This window comes from Pseudophryne corroboree, chromosome 6 (genome assembly GCF_028390025.1).
Source record: "Pseudophryne corroboree isolate aPseCor3 chromosome 6, aPseCor3.hap2, whole genome shotgun sequence".
Taxonomy (NCBI): Eukaryota; Metazoa; Chordata; class Amphibia; order Anura; family Myobatrachidae; genus Pseudophryne; species Pseudophryne corroboree.
Genome location: NC_086449.1, coordinates 140,316,420 through 140,323,251, shown reverse-complemented (window position 1 = coordinate 140,323,251; position 6,832 = coordinate 140,316,420).

Below are 6,832 nucleotides of genomic sequence, written 5' to 3'. Positions count from 1 at the left end.
TTTAACATAGGCTTCGGTAATAAAGTTCCCAGCTGCTCCGGAATCCAGGAGGGCAATGACGTTCTGATAACGTTGAGCAACTTGAAGCGAGACTGGGAGGTTACAATCTTGAGGAGATGGAGAGGAGATCATTACTCCTAGCCGGCCCTCTCCTTGGCGAGCTAGGATTTGGAGTTTCCCGGACGTTTGGGACAGGCATTAATGGTGTGAGACGGAGCTGCACAGTACAAACAGAGAAACTCGGAGAGACGTCTTCGGCGCTCAGCAGGAGTTAAACGGGAACGGCCAATTTGCATGGGTTCATCTTTAGTTGGTGACAGTTGGCGAGGAGGAGGAGCAGAAGATTTTGGAGCAGATGATCCTCCACGCTCAGTTGCTCTCTCTCTGAAACGTAAGTCAACTTTCGTACAAAGTGAGATTAACTCATCTAACTTGGAGGGTAAGTCTCTGGTAGCTAACTCATCTTTAATACGCTCGGATAAACCATGCCAGAATGCAGCATACAGGGCCTCGTCGTTCCATGCCAGTTCGGATGCCAGGATCTGGAACTGTATAAGATATTGTCCTACAGTACGTGATCCCTGGCGTAAACGGAGAATCTCAGACGAAGCTGAAGTTACCCGGCCTGGCTCGTCGAAGATGCGCCTGAATGTTGACACGAATGCAGTGTAAGAAGATAGCAGGGTGTCGGACCTCTCCCATAACGGTGATGCCCAATCGAGGGCTGAGCCACTGAGAAGAGAAATAATGTAGGCAATTTTTGTACGGTCACTGGGGAAATTGCCAGGTTGTAGCTCAAACTGAATCTCACACTGGTTGAGAAATCCCCTGCAGAATCTTGGAGATCCGTCAAATTTTGCTGGCGTTGGAAGATGAAGACGTGGAGCAGGAATGGGTAAGGTGGGTGGGGTTATAGCTGGAGTCACTGTGGTTGACGCACCAGACGCGCCTGATCCACGGAGAGTGGTCTGAATCCCATCCAGCCGAGTAGAGAGATCCTGGAGACAGCGGATGATGTGGCCCTGTGCAGCCTCCTGATGTTCTAGTCGGGCTGCCAGTTCTTGCATCGGCCTGGCCGCTTGATCCTGGTCTCCGGCTGGATTCATTAGGTCAGTGCTTACTGTCACAACTGAGGGCCTGAGCTGACGGGAGGCAGCCTCAGTTGTAGGGGCTGAGATGTACCGGAACCTGGGAGGTTGTATCAGACCCCTGGACATGTAAGTAACATGAATAATAACTGCCCGAAGGCGTGACCACGACAACTTAGATAAAAGTCAATGATGTTTATTATGACAACTCCGCATCACAGCAGCAATAAAGGAAAACGTAAAAGTCAGCAAAGAATAAATACAGTTCCTGAGTACTACAGCATGGCAGGAGCCACAGGGCACTGGTAGTGTGAGATAGTTCTTATGATCTTCTAGATGGAAAGTCCTTACCAGGCCCGGCTGTAGCAATGGAGATAACCCAGGATTGTACCAGCTGGTGTTCCAGGAAGAGCTGGGTTGCTGAAGGTAAAACAGCTGCTGTGGATACTGGCTGGAACCAGACTGTTGTTAGCACGGAGTGGATACTGGCTGGAACCAGTTAAATAATAAATGAACTTTGGGAGCGATGAAATGTGAACTGAAATGTAGAACTTGAGAGCGGAGAAATAATAATTCCGGTGGAGAGTGGTAAAGTGTAGAAAGGACACCGGCCCTTTAAGGGAAGCTGTATTCTGCTGGAAGCTGAGGCTGGAAGCAGGTAGTGTTGTAGCTGGAAACAGATGAATCCACAATGGATTGGAGAGTCAGGCTACACCGCAGGTGGAATGCTGGTGTGGGTCTCTGTGGTGGAAGTCTTGAGACAGGAGCTGGAACCTGGAAGACAATCATAGAAGAGAGACAAACAGGAACTAGGTTTGACAACCAAAGCACTGACGTCTTCCTTGCTCAGGCACAGCTTACTTATACCTGCAGCAAGGAAGGGGTTGGCTAGGCAATTATGCAAATCAACAATACAAACAGCAGATTGGTGGAAATGATCAGATGACAGAATCCAAGATGGCTGCGCCCATGCAGACACTTGGAGGGAAGTTTGGTTTGTAATCCATGTGGTCTGGGAAACAGTAATGGCGGCGCCGGCCACCGGAGACGCCAGGCTGATAGATGCACATTTAACCACGCGGGCACAGCGGAGGCCGCGGCTGATGAAAACACCACTCTGACACTCTGCATGTGGAAACTCAGGAACAGCGGAATCTGGTCCTGGAACGCTGAGCCCGCCTTAGGAGGCATCTGAAGGGTAAGTAATGGCGTCCAGATACCCGGATCGTGACACCACACAAGCTGCTCAGGTAGTGCAGCTCATCCAGGATGGCACATCAATGCGAGCGGTGGCAAGAAGGTTTGCTGTGTCTGTCAGCGTAGTGTCCAGAACTTGGAGGTGCTACCAGGAGACAGGCCAGTACATCAGGAGACGTGTAGGAGGCCGTAGGAGGGCAACAACCCAACAGCAGGACCGCTACCTCCGCCTTTGTGCAAGGAGGAACAGGAGGAGCACTGCCAGAGCCCTGCAAAATGACCTCCAGCAAGCCACAAATGTGCATGTGTCTACTCAAACGATCAGAAACAGACTCCATGAGGTGGTATGAGGGCCCGACGTCCACAGGTGGGGGTTGTGCTTACAGCCCAACACCGTGCAGGACGTTTGGCATTTGCCAGAGAACACCAAGATTGGCAAATTCGCCACTGGCGCCCTGTGCTCTTCACAGATGAAAGCAGGGTCTCACTGAGCACATGTGACAGACGTGACAGAGTCTGGAGATGCCAAGGAGAACGTTCTGCTGCTTGCAACATCCTCCAGCATGACCGGTTTGTCAGTGGGTCAGTAATGGTGTGGGGTGGCATTTCTTTGGGGGGCCGCACAGCCCTCCATGTGCTCGCCAGAGGTAGCCTGACTGCCATTAGGTACCGAGATGAGATCCTCAGACCCCTTGTGAGACCATATGTTGGTGCGGTTGGCCCTGGGTTCCTCCTAATGCAAGACAATGCTAGACCTCATGAGGCTGGAGTGTGTTAGCAGTTCTTGCAAGACGAAGGCATTGATGCTATGGACTGGCCCGCCCGTTCCCCAGACCTGAATCCAATTGAGCACATCTGGGACATCATGTCTCGCTCCATCCACCAACGCCAGGTTGCACCACAGACTGTCCAGGAGTTGGCGGATGCTTTAGTCCAGGTCTGGGAGGAGATCCCTCAGGAGACCATCCGCCACCTCATCAGGAGCATGCCCAGGCATTGTAGGGAGGTCATACAGGCACGTGGAGGCCACACACACTACTGAGCCTCATTTTGACTTGTTTGAAGGACATTACATCAAAGTTGGATCAGTCTGTAGTGTGTTTTTCCACTTTAATTTTGAGTGTGACTCCAAATCCAGACCTCCATGGGTTAATAAATTTGATTTCCATTGATCATTTTTGTGTGATTTTGTTGTCAGCACATTCAACTATGTAAAGAACAAAGTATTTAATAAGAATATTTCATTCATTCAGATCTAGGATGTGTTATTTTAGTGTTCCCTTTATTTTTTTGAGCAGTGTATATACATATAAACAGTCAGCAGACGTGGCACTCCTGATGACTTGTTGAATAAAACTCGCAGGTAGGCAATATATTATATATATATATATATATATATATATATATTGGCCACCTGCGAGTTTTATTCAACAAGTCAACATATATATATTATCACAAACAGGGGTATGCCGCAGCCACTTAGAGGATACTTAACCCTGGGTGCCTTCACAGATGAATGGATACAGTATTCAAGAAGGGCGGCACTCCAATGATTCACTTCAAACCGCATAATACGGTTTGGAGTGAATCATTGGAGTGCCACATCTTTCGTATACTATATATTATATCTATATATATTTTTTTTTTCACGAGTGCACCCGCAGATCTTTTCTTTTTTATTATTATCTCCTTTCATTTTTAATAACAATAACTATATATATATATATATATATATATATATACAATTTGTACAGTGTCCGGCTCTCACTTAATGCTGCTCATCTGCGCCGGGTGCCCGCATGCAGGGAAAAGTAGATACACAAATAGTAATATGCAGCACTCCTGGCGTCTTGAGAAATCAATCATATAATGCACTTTCGTTTGGCCAAACGAAAGTGCATTATATGATTGATTTCTCAAGACGCCAGGAGTGCTGCATATTACTATTTGTGTATATATATATATATATATAATGTGTGTGTGTTAGTGTGCATATATGTGTATATCCATGCAGTAAGGTGGCACTCGGAGACTTGCAAAGAGTTTAAGTGCACTTAAGCTCTTTGCAAGTCTCCGAGCGCCGCCTTACAACATTGCTATACGATGGAGGGAGTTACTGTACCTCTCTTTGGAAGGCATCGCTAGCGAGTAATCCAGCAGTGAGGGACTGCACGAGTGCCGGGTCTATTGGACTACTATATATATATATATATATATATATATACCAATCTAAAATCTAGGAATGTCACCGAAGCGCCTTCGAGTTGTAGAATATATATATATATATATATATATATACTGTATGTATTATATATAATGATGATATTGGTATGGTAGCACCACCTCTTTTTAGTATTAGCATATAGAAATATAGGTGAAACTCATACTGTGTGGAATAATGTGAATTTCAGCTCATACCATGTGGTGTAATGTGAATTTTGGCTCATACTGTGTGGCATAATGTTAACTTTGGCTCATACCTGTGACGTAATGTGAATTTTGGATCATACTGTGTGGTATAATGTGAATTTCAGCTCATACCATGTGGTGTAATGTGAATTTCAGTTCATACCGTGTGACGTAATGTGAATTTTGGCTCATACCGTGTGACGTAATGTGAATTTTGGCTCATACCGTGTGACGTAATGTAAATTTTGGCTCATACGGTGTGACGTAATGTGAATTTTGGCTTATACCGTGTGACGTAATTTGAATTTTGGCTCATACTGTGTGACGTAATGTGAATTTTGGCTCATACAGTGTGACATAATGTGAATTTTGGCTCATAAAGTGTGACGTAATGTGAATTTTGGCTTATACCGTGTTGCATATTGTAAACTTCAGCTCATACTGTGTGACGTATTGTGAATTTTGGCTCATACTGTGTGGTGTAATGTGAATTTTGGCTCATACCGTGTGGCATAATGTGAATTTCGGCTCATACTGTATGGGATAATGTGAATAAGGGGCACTACTGTCAGTAGCTGGAGAGCATGGGGATATGTGTGACAAGTGCTGGTGTCCTGCGGAGGGGTGGCCTGATGCCGTAGAAAGAGGCAGATGTGGCTATGATGGCATATGTGTACATTTTAATTTACTTGTGTTATATTAAAACTCAAATGTTTGGCCCCCTAAATCTCCTATACTATTCAGAGTGTCCAACTCAAAATCAGGTTGTAGGTGCTGGGGGTACAAGGGAGGGGTGGGGTGTGTGTGTGTGTGTGTGTGGGGGGGGGGATGCATATGCACCTAGGCTCACCACTCTCTATTTCTGCCATTGGGTCAGGGATAGGTTGGGGACTTTGAAAAAGTCACGTGCTTCCGTGACGAAACGCGTCAGACTCCACCGATTTTGTTCGCAGCTGCAGCAGTGCTCTTGGCAAGCACGGAGGTATACGGAGGTGTGCGGCTCAACAGAGCGGGAGTACCATCAGGACTTTGCAATCTGTCCATCCCGCTACGAGCCGTGACATCCTGTGACGGATTCAGCACCAGCATAAAAGGTCCGTCTCCATTTTTCCTCCTGCGGAATAACTTGCTCCTACAGACGGTGAAAATCCAAGGCAACCCCCGTGGACAAACTTTCTATCTGCCGAGGACGCTCGGCACCGGGGGCAGGACCACACCGTGTATTTTGAAAGGAGGTAATTGGACATTTCAATATTTCCAGCCATCACATCTCTTTACTCCTCACGTGCAACAGTTACTTCACTGACTGATACTAAGGGGGTAATTCCAAGTTGATCGCAGCAGGAATTTTTTTAGCAGTTGGGCAAAACCATGTGCACTGCAGGGGAGGCAGATATAACATGTGCAGAGAGAGTTAGATTTGGGTGTGGTGAGTTCAATCTGCAATCTAAATTGCAGTGTAAAAATAAAGCAGCCAGTATTTACCCTGCACAGAAACAAAATAACACACCCAAATCTAACTCTCTCTGCACATGTTATATCTGCCCCCCTGCAGTGCACATGGTTTTGCCCAACTGCTAAAAAATTTCCTGCTGCGATCAACTTGAAATTACCCCCTAAGTCTCAAACGCTTACATTGTAACAGTGCAGCTTCTGAAGTTCAAGATTCCTCATAGAGGACAGCTGAAATTTTACTATTGCCTTAATGAAACTGCTGGCCAGCAACTAAATATTTATTATATAAAGTGCAATTTATTATTTTAAGATACAATCATTTTGATGTTATTTTTAGTATCAATACATTTTGAATACAATTACCGGCTCTGTACATGTTTATTGACATAATATGAACCCATGAGCGCTTGTCTCTTTCTTCTTTTGTTGTATAGGTTGGGGGAAGTGTAAGCAGTGATAGGGTGCAGCGGCAGCTAGCGCTCGGAGTTATGCCGTAGCAGACAGTTAGTATCCATTATGTTTAATTTTATTTCTCTGGGATATATATCTACTTTAATTTTAGGAACTAGGGAGAAATTAGAAAATGTAAAATAGTGCTAGACACACCCAAAAGGCGGCGCTAGATATGCCCCTCCTGCTGTGCACCCCCTAATAAAATTAGCTGCGCACGCCTGACAGGCACA